The sequence below is a fragment of the Syngnathoides biaculeatus genome, chromosome 5 (assembly GCF_019802595.1).
Source record: "Syngnathoides biaculeatus isolate LvHL_M chromosome 5, ASM1980259v1, whole genome shotgun sequence".
NCBI classification, from domain to species: domain Eukaryota; kingdom Metazoa; phylum Chordata; class Actinopteri; order Syngnathiformes; family Syngnathidae; genus Syngnathoides; species Syngnathoides biaculeatus.
The window spans coordinates 27,162,303-27,189,536 of record NC_084644.1 but is presented as its reverse complement, the minus strand read 5'-3'; positions in this window follow the sequence as shown (position 1 = coordinate 27,189,536).

The window sequence follows — 27,234 nt, the reverse complement described above, 5'->3', positions numbered from 1 at the left end:
TGCGTTGATTTTTATTTTAGTGTTGCCACCCCACATTGCAGTTGCAGGCAAATTTCAGAAAAAGTATTTCAAAAAAAAAAAAAAAAACAATGCCAGGCTTCTTCATTTGAAGTTTTGAACTTTGATTAATTTAAAATAGATATATGACATTACTTTGCTGATGAAACTTGCATCCTTCACAAGTGCTTCAATATCAGGTGTCCAATCTGGAGTGCCAGGCAATTGCAGAATGTAAATTAAGTGGTAAGTAGTCATTTCAGGGCAGCACGGTGGAGCATCTGGTCCGAGCAATGGCCTCACATTTTATGAGGAATTAGCTTCAAATCCTGACCCCAGCTGTGTGGAATTTCCATGTTCTCCGCGTGCCTGGGTAGGTTTTCTCCAGGCTTTCTGGTTTCCGCCCACATCCAAAAAACATGGACTCCACAAACGTGTCGCTTTCTTGCTGGCTCGTGGCCGAAGCTTAACCAGACTGTTTGACTAAATTTGATTTTTAATACACGTCTCGTATAAATGAATGAGACGTTCTTCGCTAGCATAACATTGCTACGTGTGAATGATTGAATGAAATCAGAAGCATGGCATCTCTCAGTTCAGAATGTATTGTATTTAGAATCTATAATATATTGTTGATTTGAATGAAATCAGAAGCATGGCGTCTGTCTCAGTTAACAATGTATTGTATTGTATTTGCCATTTTTTACGAATTGTTTGTCTTACGTCAGCGCACATGGCGTGACGTCACTTCGGGAGGCGTGGTTAAGTGCCCTGTACGGAGGGGTCAACTGGGATGCGATTGTAAAACTTGGTGGCCACACCCTCAAATTTGGGCTGAAACTGGTGAAAAAATTGCATTAGTGTATTTCGGTAGGATATGAGGGCCGATTTATTGTTGGGCTTGTTGACCTTCACCACAGCTTAGGTTATTTGTCTTGAGGACCAATGTACACTCTACGTGTACCTTGTCATTGGTTTGTGTGGGTGTACATCTCCTGTTTATGTATGCCTTGTTTTGATATTAATGACTATATCGCTGAAGCAACCGTTTCCTGACGTCTGTCTGCGTGTTTGTGTTATTACATGATGACACAAGACAGCCGCAGACTCATGGAAGAAACAAACTACAGGGCCAATGGATGGTCACGTTGACCGGGTCTTATTACCATGGGAAAGCTAAACATCACCTTGGTAGTCAAGATAGCATCTCTAAGTTCAGATGACACAGGTTTAGTGGTACTGTATATCGTTTTTGGACATGATAAATAGTCTATTTGGCTCAACCTCGCTCCTCCCTGACATACTGTTGATCTTACAAGAGTCAAGATCTATCTTTTCAACATACTTCTTTGGCACCAATTCCTACTTCCCACCTAGCCAGGGCAAGACCTTGTAAAATTGCAGGGTGTTTAAAAAAGAGGACAAAAACAGCGAATAGGTCTTTCATCAAAGAGCTGCTGATATGCTCGACAGAAAAAAATAAGTGAAGTTGTGAAGAGCGAACCACAAATAGGCAGGTTCACTGTAGTATGGAATTAAACAACATTCTTACAAAATTATTATTATGGATTTCAAAATTACATCATACAGCCCAAGTATTATGTTAATAGTAGAATTTTACAAGAAATAGTAATAAGACAGACTTTAAGTCAATATTTTTTGAATATTATATATTGAATATTTTTTTCATTACAAATAAAGAAAAATCTTAAATATTGTCAAATTAATATTACAGAAGAGATAAATGTCAGCAATTATTTGGAGAAAAAAAAACTGTAATTTTAGTTACCATTTTTAGATTGTAAGTAGCCAACCGGCCTCTCACACGAAATCCGTTCTCCAATAGGACCATCTGCCCAAAACCAGCTCATTTTGGAGAGGCACAAAAATATTGTGTAATTCTTTATATTTGGGGAATGCACAATGTTTACTAATTGAGAGGTACAGCTATGGGTAACATAACCCGTTTATATTTTCTGTGACAGTACATAATATTGATTGTACATAAAATGTACTCCATGTACAGCATAACATAATCAGTGTTCCGGAAGAACAGATGTGCAGTGATCTCGGTAACATTAGGTTTCTGGTGCGTTTGCATAAATATAGTTTTACATTTTATATGCTGGGTCTCTTATGATATACGTGCACTCCTGTATGTCAGTGCTTCATGTGAAACACAAGTAGTGACGTTTCTTGACAGAACGCTGCAGACCATTCCTGAAGGGAAGACGCCACCTTATTCTCAATATCCCATGTGGACATTTCTGGCATTATATTGATCCGCCTCGCAAATCCTCCATGTGGGATCTCTCCCCTTGGCAGAGTACCGCGTGGCAGATGTTGCTCGCTAGCAGCATGTTAATCTTGTGTGAGCGTTTTCGAGAGCGATGGGGTGAAAAATCACTGCACGGAATTTCGTGTCTTATTGGATATTTTGTCATGCTGCCGTTCATATGTTGTAGCATCTTGAAGCGGGTGCTTTGGTTGAAACTAGTTTGTTGATTAAAACATGAAACGAATTGCAACAAAACTGTCAAACAATGCCACGCTCGGGGAGCCATACTAGGCTCAAGTAGCACTATTTCACTTGGATAGCAGTACTTCATTGTACTGTTTAACAGAGACTAACGGGAACAAGAACATAATTGCAACGAAACTGCTGATGTTGAGTTATAATCCTTCATTCAGGCAGTACTTTGTACTAAAGTACTTTGCTTCGGTACTATCACATCACACAGTTAGCAGTACTTTGCTCAGGTAGCATCATTTGACTCAAGTAGCAGTACTTCACCTTGATAAGATCACTTCACTTGTGGAGCAGATATTCGCTCGGATAACGGTACTTTGTATAGATAAGTATCTCTCTCATGTCTTGTCCCTTTACCTGGCTAACAGTATTTTGCTAGGGTACCATTACTTCGCTGATGTAATGGCTCTTTGCTTGGATTAGTGTACTTTGTGTAGATAGCATTACACTGCTCATGTAATGTCACTTCACTCAGGTAGCATCACTTTGCAGAAGTGTTTAACAGTTTGCAACTGGAAGACCTCTTTGTATTTTGGACTTTGCCCATGAGTTACTGATGGTGTAGTGGCACACTTGCCTGACTCTTGTGCAGGCAACGCTGCGAGTGACAACGACCAGTTCAGGGTGTTGTCTGCTTTTTTGCCGAAGTTAGCTGGGATAGGCTCCAGCACTCCTGCGACCCTGTTGAGGATAAGTAGCGTGGAAAATGGTTGGATGGACTTTGCTCATGTAGCAGTATTTTGCTGGGGGATAATCACTTTGCCCATGTAACAGTACTTCAATGGGGTATCATCAATTAGTTGTGGTAGATGTACTTTATTGCGGAAACAGAACTTCACTTTGATCGCATCATGGCACCGAAATGTTTAACAGTGTGCAACTGGAGACTCCGCGTGGCTTGCAATAAAACTGTCAGCTGCTGCTGAGCTTAAGTAGTAGAACTAGGTAATGGGACTTTGCTCAGGTAGCATCATTTTGCTTGGGTAGGTGTTCTCCACCTGAGTGGCAGTACTTCGCTTGAGTAGCATCGCTTCGCTCAAGTAGCATCACTTTGCTCAGGTCATAGGTCATTTGAGTCGCCGTACTCCGATTCAATAGAATCACTTGGCTCTGGTAACCCCTTTTCTCTTTGGTTGCAGCCCTTCACTGAACTGTTTGTTGTTGGACTGTAACTGACACACTTTGCAGCTGGAAGATTGAATGTGAAAATGATCGCTAAGAAGCTGCCACCTGCTGCTGAGCTCCAATAGTGGTACATAACTCGGATAGGCTCGCTAGCTCAGGTAGCAGCACTTTACTTGGGTTGCAGTACTTTGCTCTGGTAGCGTCACTTTACTAAAGATGACTATTGTGGAAAAGCTGAACTTTTTTTACACTTCACAAGTGGAAGACTGCACGTGAAAATAATTGATAATAAACTGGCAGATGATGCTCCTCTTGGGTAATAGTACATTGCAAGCGTAGCATGATACGACTTGGGTAGAAGTAATATACTTGAGTTGCATCACATCTCTCGAGTAACATCACATTATCGCGGGAAAAGTCATGCACTTTGGTTGCATCGACTACATAAGAGTACCAGAGCATAGTATTTATCTTGTGAAGTGTAGCTTTGCTCTTGTGCAGTACATCACTCAGGTAGTGACAATCCTTCAGGTAAAAATACTTTACTCAAGTGCCATGCAGTCAGGTTGCATCCCTTTGCTTGTGACAGAGGAATTTAAGGTGGAGGTGGGACTGCATCAGGGATCAGCTCTGAGCCCCTTCCTGTTTGCAGTGGTAATGGATAGGCTGACAGATGAGGTTAGACTGGAATCCCCTTGGACCATGATGTTAGCAGATGATATTGTGATATGCAGTGAAAGCAGGGAGCATGCAGAGGAACAATTAGAAAGATGGAGACATGCACTGGAAAGGAGAGGAATGAAGATTAGCCGAAGTAAAACAGAATATATGTGCGTGAATGAGAAAAGTGGAGGGGGAAGAGTGAGGCTACAGGGAGAAGAGATAGCGAGGGTGGACGACTTCAAATATTTAGGGTCAACAATCCAGAGCAATGGTGAGTGTGGTAAGGAAGTAAAGAAACGGGTCCAAGCAGGTTGGAACAGCTGGTGGAAGGTGTCTGGTGTGTTCTGTGACAGAAGAGTCTCTGCTAGGATGAAGGGCAAAGTTTGCAAAACAGTGGTGAGGCCGGCCATGATGGACAGATTAGAGACGGTGGCACTGAAGAAACAACAGGAAGCAGAACTGGAGGTAGCAGAAATGAAGATGTTGAGGTTCTCACTCGGAGTGAGCAGGTTGGATAGGATTAGAAATGAGCTCATTAGAGGGACAGCCAAAGTTGGATGTTTTGCTGACAAGGTTCGAGAGAGCAGACTTCGATGGTTTGGACATGTTCAAATGCGAGAGAGTGAGTATATTGGTGATTGGGTGCTGAGGATGGAGCTGCCAGGCAAAAGGGCGAGAGGAAGACCAAAGAGAAGGTTTATGGATGTGGTGAGGGAAGACATGAGGGCAGTTGGGGTTAGAGAGGAAGATCCAGGAGATAGGCGAAGATGGAAAAAGATGACACGCTCTGGCGACCCCTAACGGGAATACCGAAAGGAAAAAAAGAAGAAGTTTCTGTCGCACCGCTATATTCGACACAATAATAGGAAAATGCTTGAACCATGCTTCTAACATATTTATACTGATAATAAACAATAAACAGTACCATGTCAACCACAAGTTTTGTTCCCTCTTTTCACTAAGGCGGCATCATCATATAAACTCATATTTTATTGTGTAGCTTCTTCCAGTATTCCAGGTACAAAAAAAAAAGAGAAAAAACACCCTGGGCAATTCTCTTCATTGGGGATTTTTTTGAAACGTGGTGGGAGAAGCGAGACGGAGGATTCACCAGATGTTTCCTCGGGAGGTAGCGGCATTGCCTCACCCGCGGCACGGCAACAAAGACACGGGGATGACAATGAGTTCGCTCAATCATGAAGTTATCGCCTCTCCCTTGACAATCGTGTGTGTCGCTCATGTTCAACTACATGCTTCAATCAAACGCAATCCATTATGTGACTTCCAGGATATTCTCAAATCTTTTCTACCCCTAGGAAATAATCTCAACTGAATTAGAGTGATACGTTGATCACAAGCACCTCTACTTACGAGTTGCTTGAGTTAGAAGTTGTTGCTTGTCGATTTTTTTTTCTGTCCTTCATTGCCACACCTGGTTGGCAGTACCTTGTATTCAACCAAATATGTATTTAACCAAACTACATAAATATGTCTTGCAAAGGTTAGCTAGCTTACTGCTCACGCATAATGTGAAACACCTTTGAAGGGGCTAACGAAATTAAGTTTGATGTTGGAGTAGTTGGGAACCTTTTAACAAGCCTGATTTGACTTGTTCAGCTGAAGTCTCAAGAGATTTGCAGAGTTCATATTTGATGATGGTTGGAAGTCTAAGCTTTGTTGGACTTTCGAGGCATGAATTATTGGTTGCTTGCCAATTTGTACCAATTCTGAGGCTTTACTAAACTTTTGAAGGCCCATGGCCAACTGTTCAGATTTTCAGTACTTTTCACACAATTCACTGTTCTCAAACAAGAAGATGAACAGTAAAATTCACAATGAGTGTTTGAAATGTTAAAATGTCCAGGATGTCCACATCTCTGCAATTCTGTGACTCTTCTAGTCTCTCTGCATCTGTTTCAACCTGATGATGAGCATGCCCACTTCTCTCTGAGAATATCATCTTTGAACTCTCGCAATGCCTAATGTGCAGCTGTAATTGAACCAGGTCACCTGTGGTGAATTTTGCCATTCAGCTTCTTTTTCCAGAACAGCAATTTGTTGTGGAAAAAGTACTGCCTGAGACATTCAACATTTAGTGAAGGTAACAAAAAAAATAAAAATTCACCAGAAAGCCAATTATCCCAAACTTATTCTGAGTAGCGACTCAGAAAGGGCCCTCAGTAGGACGCCATTTGATACACTTTGTGTACCTTTTGTGCAATCAACCTCGAAACAGGCACAGCATCAATGGAATAACTGTGTAGGAAAAAAACACCTGAAGCCTCAGAAATGCTGGCTGAATAGAAGTAGAGTGGGGGGCGTTATTTAGTGACACCAAGTGCTGCGGCTCCCCTTGAAGCTCTTTCAGCTCACAACGGTGTTCTAAACATAATGCTGTCATCAACCTTGCTGCCCTTTTTTCTACCTTCGCGACATATGATTTTTTTGCTGCATAACAAGACTCTCATCAACCAGCCACGAGTGACTGGGTAGACATATGCAGAGTTTGTGTTCATAGAAATGAATGCAAAATTCCCTGAACTATTGTTAGTTAGAAGAAGTAATAGTAGTCAAATTACTTTCCTGAGAAAAGTAACACATTACCTTGCTTGTTACACAAAACGGTTGCCGTTTGGGAGGAATATGATATAATAGTAATACTATGGCATTACTTTGACACTCATTACCAGCATCACTGACTGCTCCTTCACTTTGGTCCTCTGAAGCGTGTCGTCGGTCATCCGATGTAGGTCACAAGCATTCTAACAAGTCACAGTGTCTGTTCCTATGCTTAGTTGTTATTGTTTTTGTTGTTGACTCACTTGAGGCGCCTGAGGATGGTCCTCAGAAGTGGTAGACTCTTTGTTTTTGTTTTCATCCCAGCCCCTCTTCGCTCCATGACCAGTGACTGATGGCCAAGTCATTTCTCTCATTGTAAAGCACAATTCGCCAAACGTCGGATTGTTGGGCCACTAATTGGAAACGTCATCTGAAAGGGGACGTGGGTGAAAATGAAAAGAGAGGGGGATATTTTGAGGTTATGCTCGTCATCTGCGCCTATTCATTGAAATTGAACCTGCCAAGATGATTACTGCAAGTTTCACTATTTCATCCACTCTTAGATAATAAATTCTGAATATTATAAGTAAGTGGCGGCACGGTGGTTTAGCTGGAAAGAGTTGGCTTCACAGTTCTGAGGTCCCGGGTTCAATCCCGGACCCGCCTGTGTGAAGTTTGCAAGTTCTCCCCGTGCCTGCATGGGTTTTCTCTGGGCACTCCGGTTTCCTCCTACATTCCAAAAACATGCAACATTGATTGGACTCTCTAATTTGCCCCTAGGTGGGATTGTGAGTGTGGCTCTTTGTCTCTGTGTGCCCTACAATTGGGTGGGAACCAGTTGAGGGTGTCCCCTGCCTCTTGCCCGTTGACAGCTGGGATAGGCTGCAGCACTCCCTGCGACCCTTGTGAGGATAAGCGGCTAAGAAAATGGATGGATGGATGAGTAAGTGTTGCAAGACAATGTGCATACGTCAGTGTATTTTGATGAGTTGTTAGGGGGTGAGACTCGTTCACTTAAAAGTCATAAATGCCGTGTTGCCGTACAGCTGAGTTTAGTCGGTGCATGGCCACCAACCAGGTATGTTAATCAACAAAAGTACATCAAAATGCCGGCAAATTCAAATCCATTCATTTTGTAAGCCTTATTCCATTTACTGGCATTTGCATTCACTTTACAAACCACATAGCTGTTTTAAACTGTCACAGACTCATTTGGGGCTATGTTATGCATGAAACCTTCACAAAAAATACTGAAATAAATCAAAAGAGTATGTTGAATTGAAATAACTATGGCAATCAAGATTTCACCAAAAATCTAATTACTATATTGCGTTACTTCCCACCTTTTGCGATTCTGTTCCTCATGTGTTGATCACCATTATAATATCATGTTTTTGTCTCGTTTGGCAGTAGCCTCTCTGAGTAAGCAATTGAGAATAATAATAACCTTCTGTAAATCACATCTATCTATTTGTCCTGTTTTGACAGTTTTATTTGACCCATGAAAAAACGGGCGGTGAATAAATGTGGCGAGTAAAGGCTGCATGGCAAACATGACAATGAGACACAGCCGGAAAATCTGCGACAAGACGTGATTGGACAGGACAATCTGGGACGTGAGTGGGAAGATAGCACCAAGTTTTATGTGCTTGTTTACTCGTGATGATGAGAGAGGACAGAGACTGATGGTGGACACTAGGTCGACGTGACAAGCCCAGCTCATGACGTGAGATTCTTGAAACGAGACAGGAGGTGAACCATGACAGAAGTACTTTGCTACGGGATACCACGTTCTGTGCTGTGTGACATCAGAAAGTAGTTCTTTTCCAGTCAACAAATAAACACCTCACCTCAAATGAACACCTACTTTTTCCCCCACGGTTACAAAAACAGCAAATTGCTGATTTTGCATCTTTACAGCTGCCATATCAGGTTTCGAAGTAAAATGTGTATAAAGGTGACAGGAAAATCAGCCCTCCCTTCAATAATACTAAGCTTTATATAACTACAATATTATAAGACTGTGATTAGTTTCCCAATACAGTGGTACATCTACTTACAAAATGAACTCGTTCCTGAAGTCATTTTGTAACATGAATTTTAGAAGTGCGTTTTACATGTAAATAGCCTAATCCATTCCATACCCCCCCAGCCCACAAAAAAAGCATTCAAAGTACATCATGTGAAGAATAATAAAAATTATGTTCATTTACCTTTGACATTGGGCAACTATGCAAAGGGAAGGGTGAGTAACAAGCAAAAGGCAATGTGGGGGACGGAGGAGGAGGCAAATGTTTTAAAGCTCAGAGAAAACATACATATGAACATACACACGCACGCAACCTAGTTCCACCAAAGTTTCTTGGGTCCCATGGTCAAGAAACATGAATACATTTACAAAAAAGTTGTACTTCACCAATGTGTGCAACTCTGTGACAAAGCTTGTGAAAGCACTAGCTTGTGATTCAGTGACGCTCAATTGTCAAAGGGAAACAAAATACATCATGGGTAAACATTAATGTCCTTCTTAGCCAATGAGATGCCAGGAAGATGCCACGGTGATAGCTCATGCGAGAGTAGTGCTATCGTGCTACACAAACCAAAAACAGGATGTTTACGTTCGGTGGGATTTGGGGGCTGTGAATCCAGCACCTGTTTTTTCCTTCCGTATCCCAAATTTGTCTTCGTGACAAAAGACAATATTTTTCTGAAGAAGCGTTTCATAACCGAATTTTGGAGTAGCATATCCTGCCATCCAAGCAAAAAATTTTTCAGGGATATCCCTGCTTATTTCAGCAAAACAATGCCACACCATATTCTGCATGTGTCACAACAGTGTGGTTTTGTAGTAAAATTGCTTGCTGTTGTTGAAAGGAAAGGTGCTGTAACACATTGGTAAACATATCTATGTACCACTTTTTAGGGAACATGCTGAGTGTGTGTTTCTTTTGGCTTGTCCCTTTCAGGGTCACCACAGTGTGTCATCTCAGATGAGTGCATATATATGTTTGGCACAATTTTTATGCCAGATGCCCTTCCTGACACAACCCTTCTCAGGGAGTGGAGGCACCCAGTGGGATACAAACCCACAACCCCTGGTTTACCAAACCAGTGCTCTAACCACTGAGCTACGGGGCCTCCTTTTTAGGGAGTATGCTGCAGGTCTCAAATTAAAAATGACCAAAACATATAATGTTTGAACTTAACTAAAAACTCAACTTTTTTTTTTGTTTTGTTTCGTATTTGATATCATGTCATCATTCAATTGGATATATGTATGTTAAATCATTGTATTCTTTTTTTTATTCCCATTCTACACATTGTGTTTCTAAAATGTAAATTTAAAAAAACTGTGAAAGGGAAAGCCAAGAGAAAAACTGGTTTGATTGAGTCTAAATAAAGTTACACCCCCACACGTATGCTTTTAATGGTCATACCCGATAGAGCAAAGCATTCTGGAGTCAATGCGGACATAAAAATATCTACAAAATCAACAAGGTACTTGCTCAATGACGATACTTCATGTAGGTTTGATGTAAATATTTTATCATAATGTTGATTAAAACTAAAATTCCATCAATAATAAGCACTGGTTAATTATCCGGGCACCTTTTCAAGTGGACCAAAATGCGATGGAAGATTCTTCTCGCTCTTCTTCTTAGTCACCTTGCTGCTGCCGCTGCGCATTCAAGCGCGCCGCCTCACAGTAAACACGTTGATGAGGAGCCCGGGCTGTTAGCGATTACAAAAAATGAGCGTGAAATGAGTTTCCCCACTGTTGAATAACCATATCAGGATCAATTAATGGCGTGCGGTATTAATTAACTCACAAAAAGCTGGGAGATGAATGCATGATGTTGACGCTTTAGTTGCTGCAGAATGGAATTCAAAACTTTTTCATCACAGAGATGTCATTTATATTCTCTCCAGACGGTATAAGGTCAACTTTGGCACCATAGCTGAGCCCAATGGTTGGTTATCAAACTGTTTACACCAAGTGCTACTTAAAAATAAACTTAACTCTCCAAGCATGACCGACATACATGACCAAAATACAGTAACATTGGACAACAAAACTGTAAATAAATAGTCATTAAAAATGAATTGTACATTATAGTAAAATAAAAATTGGATGTTCAGTAAATGTATGAGCACATAGAGACATGTAAATGATTTCTACTACAAATTTAGTCTTCTTCTTCTTCTTTCGGCTTGTCCTATCAGGGGTCATCACAGCGCATTATCTTTAATGCACGCATATGTGTTTGGCACAGTTTTACACCGGATGCCCTTCCTGATGCAACCCCTCTGTATTTAGCCAGGGAGAGAAGCTTATAGCATCTGGTATTCCCAGGCGGTCTCCCATCCAAGTACTAACCAGGGCCAAACCCGCTTAGCTTCCGAGATCTAACAAGATCAGGCATTCTCAGGGAAGCATAGCAAGCAAGCTTCTATTACTACTTTATCCATCCATCCATTCATTTTCTTCACCGCTTATCCTCACAAGGGTCGCGGGGAGTGCCGGAGCCTATCCCAGCTGTCAACGGGCAGGAGCCGGGGTACACCCTGAACTGGTTGCCAGCCAATCGCAGGGCACATAGCGACAAACAGCCGCACTCACAATCACACCTAGGAGTAATTTAGAGTGTCCAATTAATGTTGCATGTTTTTGAAATGTGGGAGGAAACCAGAGTACCCGGAGGAAACCCACGCAGGCACGAGGAGAACATGAAAACTCCACACAGGCGAGTCCGGGATTGAACCCGGGACCTCAGAACTGTGAGGCCAACGCTTTACCAGCTGAGTCACCATACCACCCTACTAATACTTTAGTAGTTAATAAAATACAATGTACACAAAGTAAAAAAAAAAAAAAAAAAACAACAAAGTATATAACAGTCACGAGCGCACCCGCATGCCATCGTACTCGCAAATGTCCACACTCAAGCACGAAAAATCACACGCGTAAAATTTGTTATGGGTAGAAATACATATGTATTGAACGACGTCGCTTATTTTGTGTAGTCTCGACCAATGTTCCCTCTAAGCTGTGCCATTGCGCAATTGGGCACTTCTCACACACTCACAGTGCACATGAAAACCGGTCCAGCGTCATGAGCCACAGCTTGACATCTTTTTTTTTTAACATGGAAGCACAGTGTCTCTGCTTAGCCTACTTCTACTTCTAGTTTACCTGACACCGCCCCCGTGCGCTCTTAAAGGGGTACACTCATAATTACAATCAGAACACACACCAGCAACTTGACTTACCACACACATATATTTTTCAAATGTGAGTGACTGGTATTACATTGCATCCAAACATTTAATGCACAAGAAACTACTGTTACTACTTCTATAACTATAATTTTTTCAGTTGAGGGAAAAGAATTAATCAACAATTGACAACTAATCTATTGTCAAATCAATGGACAACATATTTTGATAATTGATTAACTTTTTAGAGATATTGATTAACATAAAATGCTTGGAATTTTCAGCATCTCAACAGTCAATATTATTTCTGTAGTCCTCCATGAAAGCAGAGTGATTATCTTTGTGTTTAAGCAAAATAAGATATTTAGAAACATTTACTTTTTCTTTGGAAAGGAATGTTTGATATTTTTGCCCATTTTCTGATACGTTACAAACCAAAATGGGCACTGAATCATAATCACTTTGTTTGTGAGATTTTATGCGGTCAAGTTAAAATAATTCTGTTTTTTTTTTATTAAATGGAATGACATTTAAAAGATGTTTTGTTTATCAGACTGATCAGTTAATCTAAAAAAGAATCAACAGATTAATTGTTTATTAAAATAATTATTAGCTGCACCCTGACAGCAAAACATAGCCTTGAGTATTTTTTTTTTGTGCTGAAATTGACAGCTTGCTTTGAATTTTATCTTTCATACTTTAGAGCAAGATATTTCAATAAGAGCATCCTTGAATATTTTTGTCAGTGTTTTTCTGAATCCACGTCATTGCTTTTGGAGGCGAGTGGTGCATATGTACTGTAACGCACAGTGACAGAGGCCGTGATCAAAACATGCACTGGGCAATGAAATAAGAAGCGACACTTAGCTCCTGAAGCTTCAGGGTGGGATGTGGAGGGGCACAAAAAAGTGCCATGTTTTTCCTTCCCGCTCAAAGCCCGCTATGCCCACCTGCTTGCCACTCGCTCTCCGGAGGAAGGCTTCCCGTCGAACGCACCTCCATGATTTATGAGCCATCTGTCGCATCTGATGTTCCTCTGGCCCAAGACTGGATGTTCCCGGCTGGCGTTGTGCTCCGCCCAGCCGTGCACCCCGCCGGGGCGTGCCAAGGTCCACTGTAATGAAATTAGAACGGATTTTCTCAAAATGCGCTGTGGGTAACACTGGTAGTACTCGGGCTCGCTCGAGTACTATGCAAATGTGTTGTAAATAACTGTATTGTAATGGTGGTACTTTAATGGATTATTTTTGTTGTTAGCGAGCCTCGCGTGGATAAGTTGTACAGAAAAGTGATGAATGGATGTTATTGGAGGTTTTCATTGCCATTTTAATTTAATTTCCTGTAGTAGTTGCTTTGTGAAATTTATGTCAATGGGAGATTTTGTTTTTTACCTGGTCCCAAAATGTAGCAAGCTTGAAAAGGTTCATATGAAAACTAATATTGTTTAACAGTCCCTGCCAACAAACCAAGAGTATAAATTTTGATTCAATCGGACAATAAATATGTGCTGATTACACCTTAAAGTAAGCACCTTGTTAATATGGATGAAGCACTAAATGTTAATTCACACTGGGTCAAACTTAATTTGCATCTCATTAGTGTTAGGTTTTTTTTGGGTGGTTTTTGTGTTCACTTACTTTTCAGACTACACTAAATTGTGAATAAGCACAAAATCCATTTAACATCTTGAACACTTGGCACCGTTGTTTGATTCCGTGTGTCCTAAACATCATTTTTACATTCTACATCCATTTAATGTTTTGATTTATTTCACTGGACGACTTTATCCACTTTTATAAAATGAATGAATGTTTTATTTATATATATATATAGATAGATATATATATATATAAAAAGGCATGGCGGGTCAGCTGGTAAAGCGTTGGCCTCACAGTTCTGAGGTCCTGGGTTCAATCCCGGACCTGCCTGAGTGGAGTTTGCATTTTCTCCCCGTGCCTGAATGGGTTTTCTCAGGGCACTATGGTTTCCTCCCACATCCTAAAAACATGCAACATTAATTGGACACTCTAAATTGCCCCTAAGTGGGATTGTGAGTGTGATTGTTTGTCTCTATGTGCCCTGCGATTGCTTGGCATCCAGTTCAGGGTGTTCCCCACTTCCTGCCCGTTGACAGCTGGGATAGGCTCCAGCACTCCCCACGACCCTTGTGAGGATAAGCGGCTGATAAAATGGTTGGATGGATGTATATATGTGTGTGTGTGTGTGTGTGTGTATATACAGACCAATTTCTTTGCAAAAAAATGTTTATTTTATGTCATTCATCCAGGTCACGATGATAATCCACAAAGGTTGACCCTAGACAACTTAACTAGACTATTTTTGTTTGTTAAATTTCTTCTTTTGCCTATTTTTTAAGATATTCAAATATGACCAAGGCATTTTTGCTAACTAAAACTTTTTTTCCTCCAAACACAATATTCATACTTTGACTTTCAATATTTGCACTGGTTTCCAAACTATTAACTTTTTCTTCTTGTTTTTCTTTGCCTTCCAGCTTGTCCCTTTAGTGGTCGCCACAGTGTGTCATTTTTTTTCCATGTGTGTGTGTGTCCATCTATGTTTCTACTATCCCTTCATGCAATCGCCCCCCCCTCCCCCAACCACCAAGTGTCTTGTTTACTTCCGCAAACACTCAGCCACAAATGTACTTTTGAAATGTGTTTCGCCCTGAGGCAATTTTGCAGAATGTGTGGGTGTGTAACGATGGCAGCTTTTCAGGTGAGCTCATTTAGCTCTGAGTTAATGTCACACTGGCTGCTACGTTAATTAAACCCATACACACACGGCATATACAGTCGTCTTAATCATGCTGTGAATTGTGTGAATGGGGAAAAAAAATTACCCCAAACTTTAACATCCCTACTATTGTCACTGCTTTTAATTGCAGGTCCATCATAAGGGAGGGATTTAAGATGGGTCTAGCACAGGAAGCCATTCAAGTTAGAAGGCTGACCCCCACCCACATATAAATTTGTGGGCGGTTTGTTATTTTGATTTCTTTATTAAAAGAAAACCTGCTCATCATCAACAAATTCTGACTGATGTATAAACAGTGAAGCAGACTGTACTTGTGTATTTGCACACATTCTGTTCCGCATCCACATCCTGTAAAATTAAAATGTAAGAATTACAGTAGTGTTGGATATACTGTATATTTATAGTATAGTTTATTGCTTTCCTGCATGCCGTGAATTAATATTATGTATTTACAGTGCTGTCTGCTCTTGCCACAAAGCGAGCGGCCGGCCAATTACGCTGCCCGAAATGTGTTATTCAGCAAAAGCAAAAAGACTGTTGACTGCTGTGAGGCGGCGCAGTGGGGGGAGAAAAAATGGGGGGAAAGATTCAATCACAACTTTATACAAGAGCTGCTTCCTTTTCTTTAAAGTAGAAAAAAACAACTACTTAACAAGACAAGGTATAAGGAGAATGACTCTATTCTTACTCTGATAGACCTTGAAAACACGATCCTATTACAAACCATTTCAGTGTTTGTGTTGTTGTCTGCGGGCCTTACGAAAACCATCAAGAAATCGAACAAACAGTTGTTTATGCTGATATAAAATGAGCAGGTTTTTGTTTTGGGTTTTTTTTGTCAATGTTTTTGGGGCTTTGGGAACTGCTTAATGGAATGGCCCAGAGGTTCGTACTTGCCCCACAGATGGCAGATTGCCCACCGCTGTTTTATGATCTGTTTCCAAAATTGAATGTACCAAACCGCACAGTGTACACATCATTCATAACAAACTGCAATTTGAGCATATGTACGGTCAATAATGACCTCTTGGTGTGAGGCAGTAATTCATTGGTTGTAGCTTAATTTATTTTCAATTGTTTGTTCCCAAAGTATTATTTTTAAAAGCATGTTATTTTCATATATATAATATTTATATTTAAGTACAATAACACAGTATGTCCTAGTGAGGAGAAGCATTGCAGAAAACAAATAGCTATTATCATGCTGCATTTATACAGCATAGCGTATTTGAACACCCTGCAAAATTGCAATATCTCCCACTTACAAATCATGAAGGGGTCTGAAATTTTCATCGTAGGTGCATGCCCACTGTGAGAGAGATAATCGAAAATGAAAAATCCATAAATCACAATGTATGATTTTTTTAACAATTTATTTGTGTGATAAAGCTGCAAATAAGTATTTGAACACCAGTCTGTCAGCTAGAATTCTAACCCTCAAAGACCTGTTAGTCCGCCTTTAGGTTCTGGCATGGCCTAGATAGTCTCCAGACCTAAACCCAATTGAAAATCATTGGAGGGAGCTGAAACTCCGTGTTTCTCAGCGACAACCCAGAAACCTGTCTGTTCTAAAGAAGATCTGTGTGGAGGAGTGGGCCAAAATCCCTCCTGCAGTGTGCGCAAACCTGGTGAAGAACTACAGGAAACATTTGACCTCTGTAATTCCAAACAAAGGCTACTGTACCAAATATTAACATTGGTTTTCTTAGTTGTTGAAATACTTATTTGCAGCTGTATCACACAAATAAATCGTTAAAAAAAAATCATACATTGTGATTTCTGGATTTTTCTTTTTAGATTATCTCTCTCACTGTATGTCATTGTCATGCACCTAGGATGAAAATTTTAGACCCCTCCATGATTTCTAAACGGGAGAACTTGCAATACAGCTGGGTGTTCAAATACTTATTTTCTTCACTGTATACTGAACATATTTTAAAATCCATATTTATCAAAAGAAATAAGACAAACAAAATGAGACACTGACTGCATAATGAACGACCAATTGATTTCCTCTTTTAGCTCATCATCTGGAGGCGGGGGGGTGATGGGGGGAGACAGGTGGATGGTGACAGGTGGCGCACACACCAGCAACGGTGGCTACAAGCCAAGTCCTTGCCAAGTATCCAGGAAAGCTCCAAAAGCCCTCCACACCTCCCAAATGACAACAGTGTATGGAACATATCCTGAAAAATCACCAGCCAAGATGCTAAATATTAGCCTAGCTCGCCATGACACGTACTCGAAAATATGTGGTTTGTTTGGTCGTATGTAAAAAAAAGTTTGAAAATGCGTGAGTCTGAGATGAACGTTGTTTTTGATTAATCAATATAACAGCGGTGTGTGCACCCCTGCCTGCACCGTAATGAAGCGAAGACCAATCATCAACATCCTTCACACCTTTCATATCTACAAAGCCAGTAGAACAACGGGAGACATGACCTTCATTTTCCTCGCCTCTTTTTTGCCACCATTACCCTGAACAATCTAATGAGATCAGTATAAAAAGAATTGCTTTAGTTTTAAACGAAAAATTGAAAGTAAAAAGCTATCATATAGGTAGGCACACAAATTACCCCCCCCCCCACACACACACACATTCACGCACACAAACACACACAAATAGCTCCCGTTTTAGGAAAGCCAGTATGATGTGCATACAGAATGGTTGGACCTGAAAATAGGTGATGTTATTAATACTATGATATAGATATGTATACAAGTTCATTATGAATTTGCTTTTGTTGTGTTAATTGTTTAATGTTAATTGTCCACTTGTTTTCACGTCTGCATCACAGCTCAACAAACCGGGGCTCAAATCACGGCACCACCTGTATGGAGTTTCATTTTTTGCCCTGTGCCCGCGTGGGTTTTTTGTGGGTACACCGGTTTCCTCCCACATCCCCAAAAATGCATGCTAGGTTAAATGACAATGCTGAATAGCCCGTAAGAGTGAATGTTTTTTTTTTTGTTTGTTTATATGTGCCCTGCGATTGGTTGGCAACCAGTTTAGGGTGTACCCCGCCTCAAGGCTCCACCCTAGTGAGGATAAGCGGTATAGATAATGGACGGATGGATGGATGGCATCATACTGAGAGATCTTTTTAGGACCTCGGTTATCTTGCACTACATGGGACAGTAGAATAGCTCCAACTTTGGAGGGGACAAAAACACAATTTTAAGAACATGGCATACCTTGGGAATGTGGAACAGAGAGCTACATTGATTCAGGACATCGCTAAAATTGCTGATGAGTGTATTTGTACCAATGGAATCATACACACTGCTGACTTCATGGTTCTACGGTGTCCCGCATTAGTGTAGAATCTACACCTTTGGAATTAGCACTCGATACTGACCAAACAATCCTTAATCGATAATTATCATCGACCACGCTATTATAACATTGTTAGTTTTCATAGTAATATTTAGTGATATACTTTGTTCTCCATACACTCATTTTTCCTTCCGATTTCATTCTCCCAAAAATCCTCCTGAACTGTACCGGCCATGCCGCTCCAGCTGCGGGGTGCGTCCAGATGTGCGGTATTATCCGCCAGGCACCTGCAGACACAAGCCATCTTATTCACTGGGTGTCACAGCCTGGCTTTTTTTTTTCTTGGCACAAGCTTTCCGGAGCCTGCAAAGATAATCATGGTCCAAAATGGTTGAACTCCCAGCCTGCTGACACTCAGTCTGTACAGTCTCTCTCTTTCTCTCTCTCTCTCTCTCTCTCTCTCTCTCTCTCTCTCTCTCTCTCTCGCTCTGTCTTTCTAATCCATTAGACTCATTCAAATTTTAAGGAGCAAGATCATCTTGATAAAGACTGGAGGAGTCTTCAAACTAAACTTATCACTCACTTGCTAGCAAACTTGGCAATGATAATCATAAATTATAAATCTCCATAACTCCATAGGTGAATTAACGCTTATGGGTATAAGTGTGAATGTTTGTTTGTCAATATGTGTCTGACGTGTTCCATAATTTGCTGCCGACCTGTCCAGATTGTGAACTCAAGTCAGATGAGGTAGAGAAAAATTAGGACAATTATATACATGGATGACAATAACATGTTACTTAATCATAAATAATTACAATGTCAGGTTTTTAATTTCCTTGCCCTCATAGCATAGCTGCCTATGTAATTCCTGAATTTAGTACTACAGTAGTTTGTGTGTGTGTTTGTTAAAAAAAAATATTTTTTAAAAACACGTTCAAATATGATGGGGAACGAGTATGCTATTATCTACGATTTGCAAGTTGTAAATTGTAGGTGTTTATGATCCAGTCCAGTCCTGCAGGTGGCAGTAATTTACATTTAAAATTTTTCTTCAGTCAAAAAATTTACAGGCGGAAAACTTAATTATGTTTTTTATTCTTATCCTTTCTTATGACAAACAAGGGAATGTCTGTTTTCTGTCTATCAAATGTCAAAGCGCAAGTGGCTCGAACAGCAAAATTATTAATTGGAGTGGTTTTTGCTGACTTTTGCTTGTATTGCAAAAAAAAGAGGAAAAAAGCAATTATGACATAATTGTTGATTCATCGTTACTTTCAACTTGGCTTTCAGACAACATGGAAGTAGCTATGTAATTAATGCACACTGAGAGATGTTTGAGACATTGCGGTGAAAAATGGAACCCGCCAACGTCAGTACAAGGCATGACAGGTGCTCGCATCCCCATCGCATTCCGCCGCCAGCGACCATTTGGGCCAATTCACAAACAATATTTGCTGACTTCTCTTCCCTTTAATTGGTGTGCAATTTAAAAAAGGAACACAGGAGCGGCTGTGATGTAAATTAGACTGCAGGGCACTTCTCACTTTTTCGTCTTCCTTCTCAAAGAGCCAGGAGGGAGTCGCAAACATTAGTCTGTTAGTCAAGTGACGACAAAGACAGGCTCCAAATTAATTGTCGCAAACTGCAGGCTCAGCGTGCTCTGCGCGTGTGAAACTATTATTTTGATTGCAGCATGAACAGGAGAGTTGCTAATTGTGGAACAGCACGGCATCATTTTTCTTCTTCTTTAAATAGAAAAAAAAGTTAGTTTGTGAAGCTGTTTTGAAGGTTTCCAAATGAGCTCATTCATGCCGGCTCAGCTTTTATGTGCCCACCTACACAAATGACAAGCTATACTGCAGTCTTTTACCGCTTAAGAAAATCACCACTTTTGTTTTATTTTTGTGCTCTTTGATGTTCAAGCTCGAACCGTGGTAAACCGAACTCAACTGAGAGGGAGTGGCTTGAGTACATTGAAACCGCCAAAAACAAGAACAGCATCTGTTGCAGTAATCCTCTGCTGAGTCCTGCTGCCAATAAACAACAACAACAAAATAATGATTGACTCATCCTAAAAACGTTTATAATAGTTTAAACATAAATACGTCGCTATGATTAACTGGTTAGTTCATTTGCGTTTATATTGGTCAGCTGGACTCCAACACTATATTACTATTGATTAATATGTACATCAGGTTTATTTTTCTACTGGTAGGAGTGGAGAAGGGATTTATCCAGTTTCCTTGTAAATCTCAAGTTTATAAACCACTATGATGACAAATAGATCCCTTGAGATGGAAACCTTCCTGCTTGTCCCCTCCATCATGAGGGAAACAAATGCCACGTTGGAAATCGGACAAGGTTGGGCACATGATTTTGAAACAGAATATTCATATGACAAATAAACAATATGTAGTAGAAAGTATGATGCGGTGAATGTGGAATACCATGATGGAATACCAAAAAAAACGCCACTGATGAAACCGCTTTTCTTGGTGGAATCAACCCATATTCTACTGCTGACTACTAAAAAAGGAAAACCGCTTTTTTTTGTGCTCACACTTTCATTGAGCACAATATTCTGTGGATCTGAATATCCATCCATCCATTTTCTTTTTTTGCCGATTAACCTTAATGCTTTACCAGCTGAGCCACCTTGCCGCCAGATCTAAATATATCAGTCAAAATTCTCTAAAATTGCTACCGACACGGGTAACTCTTCTGTGAAAACAGCTGGCAGTAATGAGTTAAATCCATTTGAACTTTATCTTACATTATCTTTAAAGATAAATTACACAGGAAAAAAAATGCAGAAGTCTGCCAATATTCGCTGGAACTTCCACCAACAACCGAGGCAAAATAAATCCCACCCAGATGTTCAAAGATGCTAGTTTCTCAGTTGAGATGTTTACAGGAAATGTACATCATTGACACAAATTATTACTTTCCTCTTAGCATCTTGTGGCATCAGAGCAATGTGCAATAAATGCGTATGCGAGTTATCTTTCTCTGTGTGCCCTGTGAGCGACTCGCAACAGGTGCAGGGTGTCAGCTCCAGATCTAGATACCTGCAACCCCGAACATGATTAGTGAAATAGAAAATGGATGGAATAATCGGAAGTTAATTTGTTCACTCTTGGCTCAAGCTGTTGCCATCATAAAACCTTTATTAACTCTCGAGGCGATGTTTGAAGTAACATTTAAGGATACGTGCCAACATCAAATAAAAATGTTATCACTTAGGAGTCTTTAACGGCAGGTGATGAAATATACACCTTATATAGTATACGCTGTACTACCATCATAGCAGATGTTAAAGTACACCTGGACCATGAGGAAAACATTCCAGATGACATCATCATGCAGACATTGTTTCACTTGAGGATATACAATCTTAATATTATACCACAGTGAGGAAATAATTGTTTTAAGAATAAAAAGATATCACTCAATTGATACTATCTCCAAGACATGAGGAAAACATCCACGGGTTAATGTCAAAGAAAAATCTTAATTGGAGGATGAAAAAAACGAAAACAAAATCTGTTCTTCACATGTGGATAAATTAAATCTAATTGACAAAGTATGACTCCTTCGAAGTTACCCAGATTTCTGTATGATTTGGTGATAAAATTTGATGCCTTGAACTACAAATTTAAATTATTTCGTCGCCATGTTCATAGATCAAATCATGTTTCTCCATTGAATTGGAAGCAAATGCTATTGATCTGTTCCAGCTTCTCAGAAATATTAGTGTTCTTAAAAAACATACAGTAATAATATCCATCCATTTTCTGAGCCACTTATCATCCGTGCAGGAGCCTATGCCAGCTGTCATCGGGCAAGAGGCGGGGTCCACCCTGAACTGGTTGCCAGCCAATCACAGGGCACATGGAGACAGACAAGCGCACTCACGATCACACCTAGCGGCAATTTATGGTGTCCAATTAGTGTTGCATGTTTTTGGGATGTGGGAGGAAACCGGAGTCCCTGGAGAAAACCCTCACAGGCACGGGGAGAACATGCAAAGTCCACACAGGCGGGGCCAGGACTTGAACCTCAGAACTGTGAGGCCAATGCTCTAACCAGTTTCCCCCACCGTGCCACCCAATAATAACATACTTAAATAAAATGTAAAGAAATTAATTGCTTTGGTCATACTTATTGTTTTCATTGAGCGGCCATTTTATGATCAATATGAGACATACAGAGATACAGTGAGATAAGGGAGATACCACAACTTCTCAGCAGTAATGTTAGTTGCAGAATATAAAGAACACATCTGCGAGTGTTGTGATATCAACTGTCTTTGTGTGCTGCTTAATCATTTGCCAATACACAGTTTGAAGCCCACTTTTTTAAAGAATTGTTCACTAATTTTATCTGGCAAATTACTGCTTGTTTTGAAATGAGCCACTATTTGTGCACTGCCCATATTTCCAGTATGCGCTCGCAAGTCAAAGCAAAAATTTGCCCAACATTGCCTTGCATTTTGTAAAGCCCGGAAGTTGGGCAAATTTTTGCTTTGACTTGCGAGCGCATACTGGAAATATGGGCGGTGCACAAATAGTGGCTCATTTCAAAACAAGCAGATTGGTTCACTTGTACCTCAAGGCACCACCGTACATATATTTCTTAAACTCACAGTAAGCCGTACTACAAATATAGCATAAGAGCCCAAAAATGTCATAACAATGTAAAGCTGTGCATACTGTATAACTATTTCATTCACTCCTGACTCACTGAGAGAAACACACAGAGCAAGACACTTGTGCAAATGTTGTTTCGTGATACTCGGTTAGCTTTGAGAGCGCTTTGCGCAGAAGATTTCACCGTCGACACTTAATTAGATTGTGTGCTTCTTCATGCTGATGGCAATCCTCCGAGGACCCTCTATTATTGGGACTAATTGATTCTCATTCATATTTACACCCCTTTGGAACACGAGTCAATGGCAAATATGTGCGCTGTTTCTTTATTCATCAAAAAGCAAAAGCAAGCAGCACTGCTTTGGAAGGAACTGTTTTTGCTGGACACAGTCTTTACTAGGAGAGTCCGCAAAGTGGTGTCAAAATTTGACACCAAGGCTCCGGCTCATAGCAAATGAGCCCCGCGGGAGGACTCGGGGCTCGACTGGACCTCCAGAGGCAGCGTGTCAAGCGAACGGACCATGCCCTGTTCCATGCCGAGTCAAGTGTACAATTCCAAACAGACTTGAAGGTGCTCTTAAGGCTTATTTTTAATAAAAAAAAATTTAAATAAATAGATAAGTGTTGGGGGAGCATGGCAAGCTGCTACGTTGCACGCCTGCATCACCGTTCTAGCAATCTGGATTTGAATCTCGGCTCAGACTTTCCTGTATATAGTTGGCATGTTGTCCCCCGGGCGTACACGGGTGCTCCAAATTCCTCCCTCAAACATGCATATTGGCTTTGTTGAAGACTGAACTGACCCATCTAGATGTTTTCTGAAGACATTTCTGTCTTGTTATGAGAGACATTTCCACACAATGTCATGTTCTCTTATGAAACAGCATAGTGGGGAGTACTGTATTTCTTTTTATCCACCTTGTAACACACCCTGGGAGTATCAATTCACTGTTATTTATATACTGTAACCCTTCCATAGAGAAAACACTCAAGCTTCAAGGTCACCAGCAGCCATTACGAGAAAAACATATCTTGGTGGACACGTCCAGCTGTTCTCTCTGAAATCGAGCAAGTACTTTCCATTTTGTGTGGCTTTTCTTCTCTTTGTGTGTGTGTGTGTGGTGTGTGGTGTGTGTGTGGTGTGTGTGTGTGTGTGTGTGTGTGGTGTGTGTGTGGTGTGTGTGTGTGTGTGTGTGTGTGTGTGTGTGTGTGTGGTGTGTGTGTGTGTGTGTGAATATCCAGTTGAAGCTGCGGGTGCTGTTTGACCTGTAGAACAAAAACGAGCCTCCTGAATACAAAACGCGCAAATGCTCATCATCCTCATCATCCTCTTTTCTATATCTGCTCTTCGTAGGGCATGCCTTTTAGTGATTGTGTGTGGTACCACAGTGCCATCTGTTGGTTCTCATGGAGGCATTTTTTTTCTTGACTTTTTTTTTTGTCTTTTTTTTTTGTTTTTTTGCTTTTCTGTTGGCTCATAGTGTTGATCACAGGTGCTGTTTGACAGAAGGTCAAAGCTTGGACAAATCCCGGGATCTCTTCTCAAGTGTTGTTTGGTGCTACTACCTCCCCCGCCAGGCTTTTTAACGGTGGCGTGTGCTTTGAGGGAGTTGTAAATTCACTGAAGACATAAATTCAGGGATCATGTGCACAGATCTACTGTACACAATGTATTTGTCATCACACATGTACAACCCAAGAACAAATATATATATATATATCTATATATATAGATATAGATATATATATATATATACTACTACCCCCAAAAAAATCATTCAGAAGACTATTTTATATATAGAATTAATCTCAAAATGATGAACCAAAAATGCTATTTTGTGACAAATCGATACAATCGGTCAGTCATCGTAGTGTTAAAAATTGAGAAATTATCTTTTGTCATTGGCCAACAACAAATACGTGATTATGTGTGGTTTTCTTTGGTTAAGATACAAACCATGTTTTTCTGATTTGAAAAATAATAAAAGAAATAGGACACAATGGAGACACATTCATTTTTTATTCAATTGGAATTTAATTATCATCTCTGGCTAACAAAGAACAAGTATTCCCAGATTTTGAGTTTATTTTGTTATTATTAGAAACTTTTAAAAAAAAGGTTTTGTTCTACAGAAAAAAACTATTTTAAATATTTTTAAGAAAACGTTTGGAAATGCCTTTTTTAAATATTGTTTTGTGCAAAATTTAGAACATAGACCCACAATGTCCATCAAAAATTGTCTCACTCCAAATTCTGTAAAGTTTTCTTTTGTCAAAACTCCATCTTTTTCAGCGTCAAAGAAATACGAAATAAAATTTTAAAAAAGCAAAAATTTGAGATCCTTGTTTTTTTATTCAAATTCATTATTTTTTTATTCAAATTCATGATATTACTTTTGTACTTGTTCAATGAAAAGCATCCAATAACTAGAGTAGATAGTGTTGAAGCAATATTTAGCGATTACAGGTTATGAAACAACAAATTCAGCCTTCTACCGTATCTTATTTTTGTCATTACCATGCCTTGTCTTGCTTGTATGTGTGTGTGTGTGTGTGTGTGTGTGTGGTGTGTGTGTGTGTGTGTGTGTGTGTGTGTGTGTGTGTGTGTGTGTTTTACAGTAATACTTTGAGTAACTATATAGTTTCTTATGTACTTGTGGATGGAAAAGCAAAGCGTAGAGAGTCTCTGTCACTGAAATGCACAAGTACAATCAATGAATATAAGTAAATGTATTGTTTTATTCATCATTTAAATCCTCTCTTTCTTTTTTCTTTCTTTTTTTAAATAAAGAGACACTCCGCTTCTTATCCAGACAAACCTCGGTCATGTTTAAAAATTAATACAAGTACAATGGACCCGTGACCCTAGTGTGGATAAGCGGTTAAGTAAATGGATAGATGCATGGATGAGTACAGTGGATATGGTGTCTCAAAACATTGACCTAATTAGAGCTGGATTTCCATTGCAATGATTTGATGAGGTGAACAACTGCATTTGTTTTGCGGTTGTCCAGTTGATGTGAGTATGTTGAGCCATAGAATTTTAGTTGACCTGTAAATATTCACCCAAGTATTAGAAATGGTAGTAATAGTCACAAAAACATTTGTGAAATCGGAGGTACTCTGTATTTTTGTTTATATGTTTTATTCTCCATCTTTCTGAGCTGTATATGTAATGACTTTATTTTTCTAATGGGGATCGCATGCATCATGTTGAACAAAATACCATGCGAGTGACTGCTTGTCAAGTCTCGTGTTGTACTTTTCCTCATCATTTGCAGCCCCAGCTCCTGACTGCTCATTGTTGTGCCGTGTAGCTCCGGTAAACGGCCAGCAGAGCTCTATTATTCTCACCGATCATTGTTTTATAAGCCTCTTTTCTCTGAATAGCCATTGTTCAATCGTCTCATTCCAGGCCACCAATGCGAGTCGTTTCCAGGCGGGCACTGTAGAAGCGTCGACTTACAGCTGAGCTGAGGAAAGTCTTGATAACTAAGCTATTGCATGATCCCCTGGATATTGTGTAGTGCACAGAGAGATCCGGCACTGTCCAAAACACAATGACTGCACAGGTGGTGTTCACAATGCCCCATTTAACAGGTGTACTTTGAGTATTGTAGTAGTATTGAGTATTGATCAGCACTAGAACATCTTTGATATCCTTATTTTCTATTAGCTAAGTTCCAGAAAGATAATTTCCACCCCTTTCTTCAAAGTAATATGTTAACATATAGTAGTAGGTTTAGTATCCCTTTAGACAATTTTTGGAAGACCCCGATGATGATCTGTATTTGGAGGTTTCTGATTTTTCAACATTTAAGTTAATTAGAAAGCCATCTGTTGATGAAAGTGAAGCCATATCTGAAACCCACTGCTTTAACATCAGGGGAAAATCAAAAGAAATCGAACAAGATGAGAATGGTTCATCCTTGGGTTCAATTTCCAATTGTCTGAAAGTGCCACATTCATTCGTTCAAACAATTATATGGACGTATGAATATGAGGGTCCAATCGATACAAATTATTTGAGTCTGATGTCAATTCCAACATTTGGACAGAGGACATTAAGATTTTTGTTGATCTGTTTTAAATAATTTCGCACCCATGCCCACATACTTACCACTCTTTTGTGTCAATCCAAACTCACCAAGATTATTGTCATTGTATTTAAGTCATCAATTTTTTTCATTTTATTCAACAAAAATTAACATTAGTTCAAATTGAAAATGCAGAAAAGGACTACATATCAGTTGACCATTATTCAGTTACTGATGGTCTGTAAAATCCATCAGAAAATCGGTATAATGTTGACGATTGTTTTCCAAAGCGAAAACTGATGTTTGTAATTTTCATTAAATATAAGGATAATCAGTCTGATTTCATGGAGATCTCCAGAAATCTGAGAATATTTACGATTCATTTATGATCGAATCAGT